We start from the raw sequence: 14,432 nt of genomic DNA, 5'->3' as shown, positions 1-14,432 counted from the left end.
CTGGGCCTTTGGATGTCTTGTGGGAGCCAAGAACAATGGGATGTAAAGAAGGGAGAGTTCATCTCCAGGGTCTCTTAGGGGTGGTGGTTAAAGAGCACAGAAGGCTATGGTAGCATGAGATGAAATTAATTTCTTAAGGTGATTTCTTAAATTTTAAAAATTCAGTTAATGTCTTAAATTCTGCAAACAGTGTGGGCTAGCTGGGAGGGGAACTTGTCAGTGAATTAGGGAGCTCTGTGACCCTCATGTAAGTGATGGGGAAGGGATGTTCAAGGTTGGGGATGTTGGAGAGTGGACAAATCCTTAAACTCTTGTTACTACTCACCAAGTTGCTCTGTTCACCCTTAGCTCTCCTCTCATTTTCCCTCTCATGTTCTTTCTTCTTCCCTTGTCCTTGGGAGAAAAAAACTGTTTTCTCTGACATGGCTCAGCTTTGGTGTCCTTTTTTCCAAAGTTCCACGAATTCTGTGCTTAAACTTACACTTGGAAAGGGACTTTCAGATCAAGTTTTTTGATAACACCTTTATTGATATATAATTCATATACCATACAAATCTCCTGTTGAAAGTACAATTCAGGGCTTATTTTAGTAGATTCACAGGGGTTGTGCAACCAGAACCACAGTCTAATATTAAAACATTTATGCCATTTTTATTCTCATTTTCCATCTGGAGTAGAGAAAAAGGGTGAAGCCTTTTAGGTACAATATATTTCTGTCTGATGACAATTTAAATCAAAATTACTTAAAAATGTTGACTGGCTATTATATTCATGGTAGATTTACATAAATTATAAAAATTATACAGTTTTTGAATAGTCTTTTCCAATATCACTTTGGTAAATTTTTTTTTTTAAGTTTTATTTATTTAAGTAATCTCTACACCCAACGTGGGGCTTGAACTCATGACCCCAAGATCAAAAGTCACATGCTCTTCTGACTGAGCCAGCTAAGTGCCCTCTGGTAAACTTTTTAAGTAGTGACTGGTGCTCATTCTTTACCTGCTATGAGCACATTTGACAAGTGAAATGATTAGGTTAGTGGGTTCTGAGTGGTATATAGCTGCCTGAGGCCTGTGGTATTATAGCAAAGAAACTTCTGCTTAAGTTTTGCATGAAGCAGATGTAGGAGACAAGGCTGCTTTTGACTTAATTTTGAGCAAATGTAGAAGTACCTAGGAGGCCATGAAGCTAAATAGGCTTTTTGTCGAGTTTCAGGAAAAAAAGGAGGCTGAAAGAAAAAGAGAACTCCTATCATGTATCATGAGGACAAGCATTTCAGAGGCACTGCTAAGTCCAGATCTTCAAGCTCTACCAGTCCTGGGCCCTGGCAACAGTTGCCTGGGGGACAGCCCACCAGAGCTTCCGATCCTGCTTCCTCCCACCCTCTTCTGTTTCCTAATGCTGTGAGGGAAACAACCAACCTTGGTAGCCAGATTCTGGCTCTGTCACCCACAGGCTTTGCAACCTTACATGAACTTTCCCTCGGAGCTTTTTATTTAACAGCAAATGGGAATAATGATTAGGTGTTTAAGAGCATTAATGCAAAGAATATAGATACCATGCCTGGAATATCTGTATATTACATACAATAAACAGTAGCTTTAGATCTTCCTTCATTTCAATGGTAAGCCAATATTTGAGAACCAGTTTATTCACTAGTCAAAACTAGTTACTACTCAGACAAGTTAAATTGTGGCTCTTTGTGTAGCAAGAAGGGACTTTGAAACAAAATTTACTTCATTTTTAAAGTACTATGTCCATTAAGGACAAAACAGTTTGCAATTGAAAGCTACATTTAAAAAAATTAAGTGTAAAACTTGACTATCTGGACTTGATTATTTTCCCAAAGGTCAGAATAGCAAATCTTATTTGTTTGTTTGGGGTAGGAAGGAGGGGAATCAAAGTTTAAAGAAATATGGAAAAGAAACAGCATCTTTAACAACATAACTGGTACTCAGTTTCTAGTTCATTGGCTTCTGTCATTTGACCAAAGTGCTCTAATTATTTCATGTTGAGAGTGATATTTTGTCACCTGGTTTGAGGTTTCAAATGTGTTTATTGGTAATTGGTCACCATCTTTTACTTAATTTTGTTTCCTTAATTATTCTGTTTAGCTCTTCAGTGAACACCTGCATCTTACTCCCAGAATTTATTATTCTTTTGGGAAAGTTAAAGCTTTACTAAGTAAGATATTTTCTCCCACAAACAGACTTGATGTTATCTAGTTCAGTAACCTAAGTCTTAGTGCACCTTCTGACGGTAACCAGACAATGTCCTTTGAAGGTAAGTTCAATGAGACCTCCTGCATGTGTAGAAGGGAAAGCACAGAAACACATGGGCTGAGCCCAGTGGGTTTGGTGGCCTCTCTCAAGTAACTTCTCACTATATAGCTCAAGGGGCTATCTCATCATTACCAGAAACGACAAGGGTGGGGGAACCCAAGCCAGATGAAATATGCAGAGTTTCTGTGTATATGTGCATGTGTGTGTGTGTGAGCGTGTGTGATCTTGCACCTGTTAGGTAAGCATCCATCTCCCACAGCCAGATGCAGCCTTCAGTTAACAGACTTCTCTGGCCACACAGACCTGGGGGCTCTCCCCATGTTTGCTCTAACTCTGTATCCCCATTCTTGAATACTTTTGAAATATTAGGATATCTTTGGCCTACAAGACACCTGCTACAATTGCATAAAAGTGGTTATGGGACTTTCAATGGCTGGTGGATAGTGAAAGTGAGTTTACTTACTTCTGGAGCACAAAACTCACTGCTGATTTTGTTTTGTTTCATCAAGGCCCGAGGAGGAAAAAAACATAGTCATGCAGGTTGAACCAGTCCAGAAGTTCCAAACAGAAAGATAAAATGAATCACCCACCAACTTGTAAAAATGTTTACTCAGTTTTCAAATGTTTCTCCAACTTTCTGGATCAAGACTTACCATCTTGTAGCTAAGGTCCAACCTAACCTGAGAAGAAGAGGAGGGGAAGAAAGGGTTGGGGGGAAGGGTGGGAATAAGAGGAAGGGAAAGGAAGAAGAGGGAAAAGGAGATGAAAGAGAAGGACTAGAATCTAGCTCTCATTTGAGGACACGAGTGATTGTTGCCATTTGTCATGAGAACTTTCCTCTGGTTCATCAGTGTCACTTCAACTCTTAGCCAACAAAAAACATGTCTTCCTTAGTCACACACACAAACCAGATGAGTGATATTTTCTCAGTGTAAATGGATGGACAGTTATTTCCCTAATTCAGAGGCCTCTTCTCTTGAAACATTCTCCTCTAAATTTGTTTTTTCCTCTATAAGAATCATAGCAACCACTTTTAGCATTTATTATCCTGGTTTTTTTTTCCAAGTGCCATTGGACTGTTAAAACACCAGGAATCACTAGAAATAAAGGATACAATTTAGAGTCAAGTTGTAACTCCATGTCAAGAAGATAAAGCATGAGCAGCTAGTTGGATAGTAAGTTCCAAAGGACACAGCAGGGCAGGATTTTTGTCTCTTCCTGGCACTGTTCCTGCCTGTGTGTCATTGGGCCAGACCCTTCCACTTTCTGGGGCTCAGTTTGCTAATCAGTAAAATGGAGAGGCTGGACTAGATGGGTTTCCAGGGCTTTTTGGTGTTTCAGAAAGGCTGTCATGTGGTGTATACACAGGTCCTTAAATGTAGCCTGGAGAAAGCAGTGCTGTGCAGTAGATCCTTGGACACCATATTGGGAGGACTCTCCATAAGACAGTGAACATGTGTTTTATTTTAAGTGCTATTTGTTGCAAAATTACATGGTATTGCAAAACAGAATTGTGGATTTTAACATGCCTGTTGTATTTTAGAGAGTTTATTCCCTACCTATTACCCTTCTCCTGTAGAATGAGATAGTGCTTTGGGCTATCAAGATGTTTAGGAGAGATACCAGTGCTTCCTCATTGCGGACTTCCTTGCTCTTTCCTTTTCCTCCTTCCTTCTCAGTACTATAGGAGCATAAAGGGGCCATAAATAACACTCCTGGCCTCCCTGGAGGAATCTGCTAAACAGAAGGTTGTATTTTATTCTTGGAATATTTGGCTTGGGCCATCCTGTGGGGATTTAATTAGAATAGAGGCAAAAGGCCTATTCATTCAAATAGTATTTTCTGCCTTCATCCTGGCCTTAGCCTGCTCTTGGTCTCTATTTTTATACTTGTTTGGGGCTCCCTTCAAAGCATGCTAAGGATGTAAAAATTCTTTAAGAAAGAATGTCCCTTCTAGGGAATATACTTAGCTCATTTCGCAGTTCTGTCTTCAGAAGTCTCTGAATGATGTAACTTGCTATGCTGAAGGTTGGCATCTTGCTTTACCCAACCACCTACCCTGTTTCTGTGAGGCAGGAAATGGACTTTACAAGAAGTGGATCGTCTTCAAACCCAGAGCCCCACACGACTGTGATGGATTCAAGGAGACACAGGAACTGCAGTATTAAAACCCAGAGACACCTTTGCAGTGACGCCTCACTTGGGGTCCCTGTTCTCCCTCTGGAACATGAACAGATTGTGTTATGTGCTCTGTCAGTTTCTATCCAGTTCCAGCTTTCTGCAGATTTATTTTTAGCAAAAGATATATTAAGAAAGCAATGTGATTTAAGATAGATTCAGTTTTGTTGTCTTTTAAAGGTTCAGTCTGATTACCTCTAGAATGTTGTAGATCTCCAAAGCCAAAGTATGAGTTTTACTCTAATTCACCAAGATGAGGGCATGACTGGGGAGTGTTTTGAACACCAACAGGTTGTGGAATCACCAGGTTGTGTTTATTGGGGGTCCCTACTTCACTTCTCTATCTGTAGCTTCTCACTGCTAGGACACACACAGTCCCACAAAGCCAAAAGGGAATGAAACCATCTGCTTGATGTAAATGGCTTTATCATTCTGAATGTTCAAGTCTTTTCAGTAAAGCTCGGGGCTGACAACCAAGCCCAAAGCTGGGTTTCCTATTTTTTTCTCTAAATATAAGTGTCAAAATCTAGTTTGAGAACACTTATATCTGCAAAATAGAGTTTGTTACTCAGCTGGCCCTTGTGGAGACCTGTGGTGTGGCTCCTATTCACAGTTTTTGGTAGAATGAAGTGCACACGAGGAAGTACCACTTGGTCAAGTGGCCCTTCTTTCTATTAAAAACAGTAAGTGTGGGGCAGCCTGGGTGGTTTAGCAGTTTAACGTTGCCTTCGGCCCGGGGTGTGATCCTGGAGACCCGGGATCAAGTCCCATGTCGGGCTCCCTGCATGGAAGCCTGATTCTCTGCCTCTCTTTCTCTGTGTCTCTCATGAATGAATGGATGAAATCTTAAAAAAAAAAAGAAAAAAAAACCAGTAAGGGTTCTGGGCGGCTCAGTTAATTAATCCAGCTCTTGATTTCAGTTCAGGTCTTGATCTCAAGGTTGTTAGTTCAAGCCTCATGTTAGGCTCTGTGTCTAGCTACTAAAAATGAAAAAAGAAAAGTTCAGTGGATTTTAGACTTCCTTTATATAAATCCACTGCTCCTTTTCCTGTAGTGAATAAAGAGTGTGGAGCAGAGAGAAAGACCAGGGTGAAGCAGATAAGAAGTGCTCTCCCTCCTTTGTGATAATAGGAAAAGGAGGGGTGAGAGCCCCACCCCTCCCGTCATTGGCTTGAGTCCTTGTCCACCATTTATTAATTGTGCAGAATGGAAATATGTTTAATTATTTTGATAACTTTACCTCCCTAGGTCTAATTTTTCTTAAATTAAAAAAAATAATTAATTAATTAGAGAGAGAGAGAGAGAGAGAGAGAGAGCAAGCATGCAAGCACAGGGCAGAGGAGGGACAGTGGGAGAGAATCCTCAAGCAGACTCCCTGATGAGCACAGAGCCCTACAATAGGCTCTATCCTACGATCTTGTGATTATGACCTGAGCAGAAATCAGGAGTCAGGCGCTTAACTGATGGAACCACCCAGGCACCTCTCTATGAGGTCTAATTTTTCTATATCTGTGATCTGCAGAAAATATTACTTGTCTTATAGAGTTCTTGTGAGAATTAAATTAGGTCATGTAAGTAACAGACATGTGGTAAGTTCTCAGCACATGATCGCTGCTGTTTTCATTTTTCAGCAAGACCCTTCACTGCCCAGAATCTCCATGATTTCACCTAAAGATGAGGCATTTCAGTACTCAATCAGGCCCTTCCTAGTTTAAAGCAATGATGATAGAATTTTCCAAACTTACCTGTTCGTAGAAAATTTTAAAAATAACATACTAATAGGACCAGCAGCCATTCTTGAGGATATAAATGTTTGATGAATGATAAACACTGAATCATGTCCAAATGTGTTGAAAGATACATCATCTAACCTGTAGTCATAATATATACCGTGCACGTTAATGCACTGGTTACTGCCTCCAGCAATTCCCCGAGTCACACAGCCAGCGGTCTTAGGCAATTTCTTTTCATTTTGTGCAAAAATACCTCATTTCTTATGGTATAGTGTCAACTTTAATTGTGTACCTGCATTTATATGTTTATGTTCTCAACAATATAATTAAGTTATATTGTAGAAGAACAATTTGCTAGCATCAATTTTATTTTTGCAAAACATCTATTAACATTGAGTTCTACAGAAACTAATTGGCTAAACCTCATATCCTGTTACCGCTAAAGCAGTGTTTTTCAAACTTTTTTGACAGAGACTCACAGCAAGAAATTAATTTTGCCTTGCAACCTAGGGCACACACACATATACAAATATTATGTAATTGAAATACATTATTTCATGGTATGATGTTCTCTTGTAAAGCCAAGCACTCTATTTTTTATTCTATTCTATTCTATTCTATTCTATTCTATTCTATTCTATTCTATTCTATTCTATTTATTAAAGTACTGCTGATCAAAGCCCACTGGTTTGATTTCCAGACCCACTAATGGGCAGTGCTCTCAGTTTGAAAAAGACCCAGGGATCAAGCTAGGAAATGTGTGGTGTTTGTGGCTCTCCTTTTGCCAGGTGGGCGTACTTCTTAGATTACACTTCAAGTGTATTTGAAATGAAACCTTTTCTAACCTCCAGAAAGCCTATGGAGGGGGCATTACCTAGGAAGGGTCATGTTGCCCAGCCTGAAGAGAGGCAGCTGCAGGCTCCCAGTCTAAAAGGAGGGAGAGCAAGATAAGGGAACCCACAGCTCCCTCAGAGAAAGGCCCAAGAGTAGTAGGGAGAGGGTTTGGAGAAGCTGAGGAGAACTCTGGGGATGGCCCTTCCCCAAGACTCCCAAGATTTCAGCTGTCTGCCATCCCCACCACCCAACCCTGGCCCACCTACTCCTCTCCTGGCAACCAACCCACTGCCCCCTCTATACTCCAGGGTTCTCCTGTCGCTGCTGGAAAACACTCCTCTCTCTGTTTCTTTCCCTTCTCATGTCAATGCCTGATTCACACTAAATCTGTCATATCTCCCCTTGAAACTTTTCTTATACAGCCTCCCAATACCAACCTCAACCTGCACCCCTGTCCGTGTGCAGGACTGATGCTTCCTCTCTACCTAGGACATCCTCTTTATTTCTCCATCCTAACATGCACCATGATGCATTTCATTATTTTTCCTTTCCTCTGTGCTGTAAACTCCTCTGAGAGGCCAGGGATCTGTCTTTTTGTGACTGTTCTATCTTGAGGAAGTGGGATCATAAGCAGTAGCCACTTACCTTCTAAATGGCTTACTATGCACCATCTGCTTCCACGTCCACCACCCTGTTTTGTCTGTGAGGCAGGGAGGGATGATAGGATTATTTGCTGCTTACAGACTGAGAAACTGAGGTCAGAGAGGGGAGGAGGCATTCCTGAGGGTACACACCCGGCCGGTGGAGAAGACCAGACATTGAGGCTTGGACTCTAAGCACAACATGGCACACACATACTCACACACACACATACATATTCACACACACACACACACACACACACAGGGCCTCCCAACCAGCCCTGTTCTTACTCATGACCTTCAGAGTCCTCAACAAAAGCCTCACTGATTTGTCCTCATTGTCAGAGGTTTCCATTAGATGTGTGAGCAAAAGGGTGGGCATGGGCACAAATGCCTGGATTCAGGACTGGGCCCATTTCACCAATAATGGATGCTACATCCTCTGAGAATTCTAGAAGGCATTGAACATTGCCGAGGGAGTTCAGAAGTAGGATTTCTCCTTCAAATTTGCTTAACCCTGACATCTGATTGCATAGAATTTGGAACAAGAGTTACCTGTAGACATTAAGGAGATGAAGTGTGTTTGTGTGGACACGCATCCTGCATCAGAAAAGTTCAGATACATAAAGAGATGCTTTTGTATAATTCATGTTATTTACTAGAACGATTTTACTGGCCCTCCGAACATCATTGTGCTCTCTACTATAAATATGCATTCAGACCTTTTCCAAACCACTAGTCATTTGCCCAGCGGGCCATAAAAGCAATGTATCATGTAACCATGTATTGGGATGAAATTTCAAAAGCTCTCCATTTAGGCAGCAGGCCTTAGCGGGTTTGGGGAGCTGTAACATTATCCATTTAATTATACATTTGGACACACTGAAAAAAAAACCTGTATTATTTACACAATTGCCTGTAATATTCTCTCCAAGCTGTTAGACCTAAGTCAGAAACCATTAGAATGCTAATCAAGAGAAGAATATGAAATATATTTCCTTGGTGCAACTACAGCAAGTTTTCTAGACACTTTTATTTCAGCCACATGTTTTTTCCCCTTGCACCTTCTATCTGAAGAGGCCTCCCATGGCCCTGGTGGGGGTACTAGACTGCTAATTTGGGAACACAACACAATCTGCCAATATTGGCTCTTTTTTTCTCAAAGACGTCTCATACAAGGCATGGTACCATATATTTGAGGAGAGCCAAATTGTTGGAATGGGGAAGTTATTCTATTCAGGGGAGAAAGTTTCCCCAGGATATAATCCTGTCAGGGATAGACATTGCATTAAATGTTCTCATTCAGATTAACTACTTGAGAGACACAGAGAGTGTGCCTTTCTGGATCCCCGGCATTCTAGAATATGGTAGAGCAGAGGGCAGATGTGTGGAAGGAAGCCCAATGCCTCTATTCCTTACCAGTTTGTTTTCAAATTTCCATGCACTCGGTGGGTGCCCACTGCACAGAGCAGAGGAAGTTTTGTCTTATAGAAATATGGCCTTTGGAGGGGGAAGCAGATAACAAAGCAGCAAATCATGCATGTTGGTAAAAGGAAGCCCAGAGGTTTTCAGATGGGGACTTGATGGCCTAGCATGTGCTCAGGCCTGCACAGGTGAGCGTCCTTTCTCCTCTGACTGCATCCTGCCCTCCCCAGCAAGTCAGGGTCTTGGATTTATGCCTCAGACTCTGGCAATGGGTCTCTCATTTCCTCAGACTGGGGTCTGTCACTTGGCTCTGCATGTGCCTTTAGTCTTTCTTTGGCTTTTCTTTCATTCTGAGTATTCAGCTTTGTCCTTTTTATACTTCATCTGAGGAAGAGTCTCGAGGTAAGCTTGCAAGCACTTGATGCTGCCAGAAACGTGGTCTAATATCAAGCAAGAGCAGAGAACTCAGGTAAGCCTCCACATGGAGTATCTGATTTATCTCCTTTAAGCAATAAGAGCTTGGAATGACATTGAATGGCCATGCATCTGCATAATAGATAGACTATCCCTTTGGTTTTTACTGTTGTTACTGCTTACTGCTTTGTAATGTTACATAATATAACTGATATTTCCCATGTTCTCTTGATACAAAACAGTTCCACTGATGTGTACCGTTTAGATAGGTTGTTTCACCAAAGCACAGTGTCCTTGTGTGAACATCCATGGGGTAGAAAAATGAGACCTGGAATTCTTCTTCTCACCTCTGTTACTATTTACATTGTCATAGTGCTGACAGACACAGCAATAGCACTTTCAGCCAAATGCACTGAATTTACGAGAATGGCAAGTGTTGACTCCTGATAGGTGTCAAAGAGGGAATAGGATTTGGGGGGAGCATACTAAACATTTTATTCGGTTTAACATTAATAAAGAGAGATTTGTCATTTTATGTTAAATGTAGCCCTTAAGGAAATCTGGGTAGATCATGGATCTTCCTGGAAACTTCTTTGAACTGAAGTAGTTTCTTGCCAACATTGAAATGTACTTTTGTGGGTATTTTAGGGCTTTGAAAATCAATCAATGAACCATTAAATGGATCCTACCATTCCATAACCATATGATAAAATGGAAATAATTTAAGGACTCTTCCAAGACTGTTTTCTCCTTCATATCATAAGACTAATAATAACTGCCTTGCAAGGTAGAATGAAATGAGATGACCTCAGTAAAGCACCGAGTCTGGCTCTTGTATGTAGTAGGCATTAAACGTATAGCTCTGTTAGAATTCTGCTGTGCTCATCTAGTGGAATCCTGCCCACTATCGGGGGTGATTCTGCTGTTTAACATATTTTCTCTGAATTCTGCTTCAAACAAAAGAAGGAGGGAAGGAGGGGAGGAAGGACGATGGGAAGAATAAAAGAAAGAAGGGGAAAGCAAGAATTAGACAACAGAAACAAGAGGCAGGGTATTTGGAAGTGTGTGAAAGGTCACGTTTCTTTGCACAGAAATCTGTTCTGCTTGTCTCTTGGGCTCACAGGCCAGGCTGGCATGCTGTAGGAATCAGAACTCTGGTGTTTATTTATGTGATCCTCACTTCAACTGGCAGCTGCTCCAGTCCAGGAATTTTATGGCAGGAAATATAAAGTGCTGTTGGATCCGGGTGCTTTAAGTCCTGGGTGGAATTGTTCATTCTTTAAAAAAAAAAAAAAAGGAAAAAAGTAAGAGGGTGACAATCAGCTAAGGACTATTAAGCTTCATGGCCTTGCTCTTATCACATTGCATCTACTCTTACCAGTTCTTAATCACTACAATGTAATAACATCTTTAAAATTTATTGAGACAATTAGAAGCAAACAGTTCTTTTGACCCCCAGCTCTTTCAAAGTCACGTGATGCTACACGAGAAAGTGGGGCCATGAGACTGGTGTTGCAGTTTAATGTCCATTTTAGATTCCAGCGTGCCACGAGGAAAGGGGAACTGGATGGCAGGACAGAGAAACTAGAATTCTGGTCTCTGTTTTTCCTTTAGATTGTGCTCTGATCTTGCACCTGCAGTTTGACTTCCCTGAGCCTTAATGTGCTCATATGTAATCTATCTCAAAAGTTTTTTATTTTTCTTTTGGAAAGAAAAGGGAGAATCTATCTCAAAAGTTTTTTATTTTTGTTTTGGAAAGAAAAGGGAGAATCTATTTTGGAATTGAAAACAAATGCTTTCCTTGAGATCACTGCCTACACTGTTGACTTCATCCTTTACAGGCCACTGCTGTGTCCACAGCCTCAGCTAGATGGGCAGTGGACTACGTGACTTCTTTCCTATATTCAAACTGCAGCCTAGTGGACAAGAAGGCTGAGTACCTGAGTGAAAAGTGGTCCACAGATTGGGAGGCCGGTGACCTAGATCCTGCATGACTGATGCTAGCCAGAAGTCCAGGATTGCAAAAAGGATAGTGGGACTGACTTACTTGGAAGCTGAACCCAAAGGCTGTGAGGTCAATTCAGGATTATATAGACAATATGGATCTTAAATAAGCTTCAGTCATGGCAGACCTGGCTGGTAGTGAGGATCTAACAGAACAGGTAGATAGAAGCCAGGAGGGATGTTATAACTGGGATTTTATGTAAATTTTGAGACACATACATGTGTGAGTACATATGCATACATACAGAATTATTTCAGGGCCCATTTCTGGTCTGTTTAGTATTCAGAGCTTAAGAGTGAGGGCTCTGCTGTTACGCTGCCTGAATTTAAATTCTAGCTGTGTAACCTTCAATAATTTATTTAACCTCTCTGGGCCAGCCTCTGTTTTCCCACAGGTAAAGTGGAGCTAGAGCTGATATCACCATTCCTGTGGGATTGTAGATAAAGTGCTTAGCATAATTCCTAGAACATAATAAGAGATTGATAAATTCAGAGCTATTATTCTTTTGTATTCATTATACTTTAATTGACTTCAAAAATAAATCTCTTTTCCTTGAGGTAACGCAAATAAGTCCTTCCTTGCAACTAACAAAGTCTTAACTAAAGTAATCTCCCCTTCTTCCAGTGTGAGGGCACTCTCTTTCCCCCGTGAGGCCTTCCTTGATGACCAAAATCCCATTTTCATGTCCGCTGAATTTTGTCTGCATTCATATAGGACTTTGCAAAACAGTACCTGCAGAACAGAGACAATGATCCCCACCACCATAGCATGTCCTGAATTGTAGTGTTTATGATTTTTCATGCTTGGATCTTTACTTTTGCAACAAAGAAGCAGCTCCTTGAGGGTAAGGGCTATGCTTTGTATTTACTGATTTCCCAGTGTCTAACATAATGTTGGAATGACCAATGGAATATAATACATTTGCATTATTGGACAAACTTGGGTGAACCATGAAAACCTTTTCCCTAGAGCAGTTCTGTCATTCCTTGTATCATCTTTGGCTCACTTATCCAACAAGCACAATGTTTATTTCATAGGACAAAGCTAAAAAGCAAACACATTTTAAGAAGTCAAGTGCATCTGGGTTGTCTCGTTACATGTGCAGCTAATAAACTTCACCATGTTGCTCAAATCATGTCTACTTTCCAAACCTCAAGTTCCACATCTGCTGAGTGAAGCTGATAAATATTTTGATCTCTAATTTTCCTGCCAAATTAATCTAGTGTCCATTACATGTAATGGCTGATTTCTTGGAATTTATTCTTTTACAAAACATCTTAAGGGAGTTTATTTGTGCTTGGAGTTTTAGTGTTGCCCAGAGGCAGTATAACATGGTGGTTAAAATCGGGGCTTCAGAATTACGGACTTTGGATTTGAATTCCAGCTCCACCAACCTACCCATTGGTCTTCAGCAAGTCACTGTACCTCTTTGATCTTCAGGAATAAAACCTGTCTCTGGAGGTTGGCATGAAGACCAGAGATGATAATGTATGTTAAGTGTTAGCATTCAGAATTTGGTAGTCAAGACGAGGGCTTGGGCCATAACCTAGAATTATCTTTCAAACCCACATGGCTGAGCATCAGCTATGTCTCAGTGGGCGCTGTGTATTAGGAAAGATGTTTTCTTTTTACCTGGTCGCATTACTGAGGAGTACACATAACTACTCCTTAGAAGATGCTTTGCTTGTTGAGTGTGCAGAATAGAGGATGCTGGGGCAGAGCTGTCTGGGGAGTCGAGGCAGGCAGGTGGAAAAACATCACCAATGGCCAGGGTTTTTGCATTCAGCTTTACTGACCCTAGAGCTCCTATTGTGTTCATCATCAAAAGCCTTGGAGATGATACTCATAGAGTCTTTCCTCTTTCTGGAAGTCAGCTTATACGGACAAATCTGTGACCTTCAGCAGATTTTCCCACCTCTATTTCCTCATGAATGAGGATAACAATGAGATGCCTTATAGGAGCTTAGGTAATATGATGTATGTGGCACATAGTAAAAAGTCAAAATACATGTTTTTTTATTATCATTATGCATGTACGATGATAACTTTCAGGAAGAGGGGTAATTAGCCACCAGTAGAAGCACAGGTAGGAATAAACTAGGTGGGCTGGGGCCCAAATGCCTGTGAAGAGGCATCCGGGCAGGGGTCCATGCATCTGCACAATTTGGATCTGCACGTATGTTGAAGAACTCTTAAGTATTTTTTTTTAAGATTTTATTTTTATTTATTTTAGAGAGAGAGAATATAAGTAGGGGGAGGGGCAGAGGGAAAGAGAGAGAATCCCAAGCAGATTTCATGCTGAGCACAGAGCCTGATACAGGGCTTGATCCCAGGACCCTGAGATCATGACCTGAGCCAAAATTAAAGAGAATAAGTCTAACCCAACTGAGCCACCCAGGTGCCCCTAGATCTCTAAATATTTTAAACAGTGGAGCTCAGAATGTGTGTTGAGGACATGAAGGAAGAAGACACAGAGAAACGGGGGCAGGATCAGATCTGGACAGCCTTTAGTGGCCAACTTTTTTGAGTCCCATCAGTCCCTTCTGCTTATTTGCTCACGTAGGAGGCATTTCCAGTGTTCAGGTTCTCAGGCTGCCCCTGACATGCTGTTCAGTGTTCTCTGGGTCACTCAAACTCTGAGACACAGGCCACCCAATGGTTCCAATGTCTTGCTGCTTTATGGGTTTGTTGCCACCTGAATTGTATGTTAGGAACACATGCAGATCATAGGTGCTGGGTAAGTACAAATATTTTAATTAAATGTTGCCTCATGACACCAAATATCAAAAACAAAATTTGCCTCCCACCACATCCAGCTACCAAATGGTGCACTAATACGGTATATTATCCATAAAACACATGTATATATTTGAAATGATAGTAATGATACTAATTCTATAATAGCAACCATCTTTTGAGT

General features: G+C 41.0%; 1 protein-coding gene across 40 annotated transcripts in view; it reads left to right on the top strand.

Moving 5' to 3' along the window:
• Window positions 1-14,432, top strand: part of LOC144283320 (uncharacterized) — a 297,695-nt gene that overhangs the window by 95,595 nt on the left and 187,668 nt on the right. The window contains exon 1 of one of the 40 annotated variants that reach the window (XM_077847229.1): window positions 1,214-1,624. The exons of the other annotated variants lie outside the window; for them this stretch is intronic. The gene's annotated coding sequence lies outside the window, so the exon portion shown is untranslated. Of the gene's footprint in view, window positions 1-1,213; window positions 1,625-14,432 lie in introns of those variants that run through there. 40 annotated transcript variants of the gene reach the window in all.

Source organism: Canis aureus, chromosome 14 (genome assembly GCF_053574225.1).
Source record: "Canis aureus isolate CA01 chromosome 14, VMU_Caureus_v.1.0, whole genome shotgun sequence".
NCBI classification, from domain to species: Eukaryota; Metazoa; Chordata; class Mammalia; order Carnivora; family Canidae; genus Canis; species Canis aureus.
Note: the sequence above shows the minus strand (reverse complement) of the source record. Positions and strands in the feature narration are given on the sequence as shown.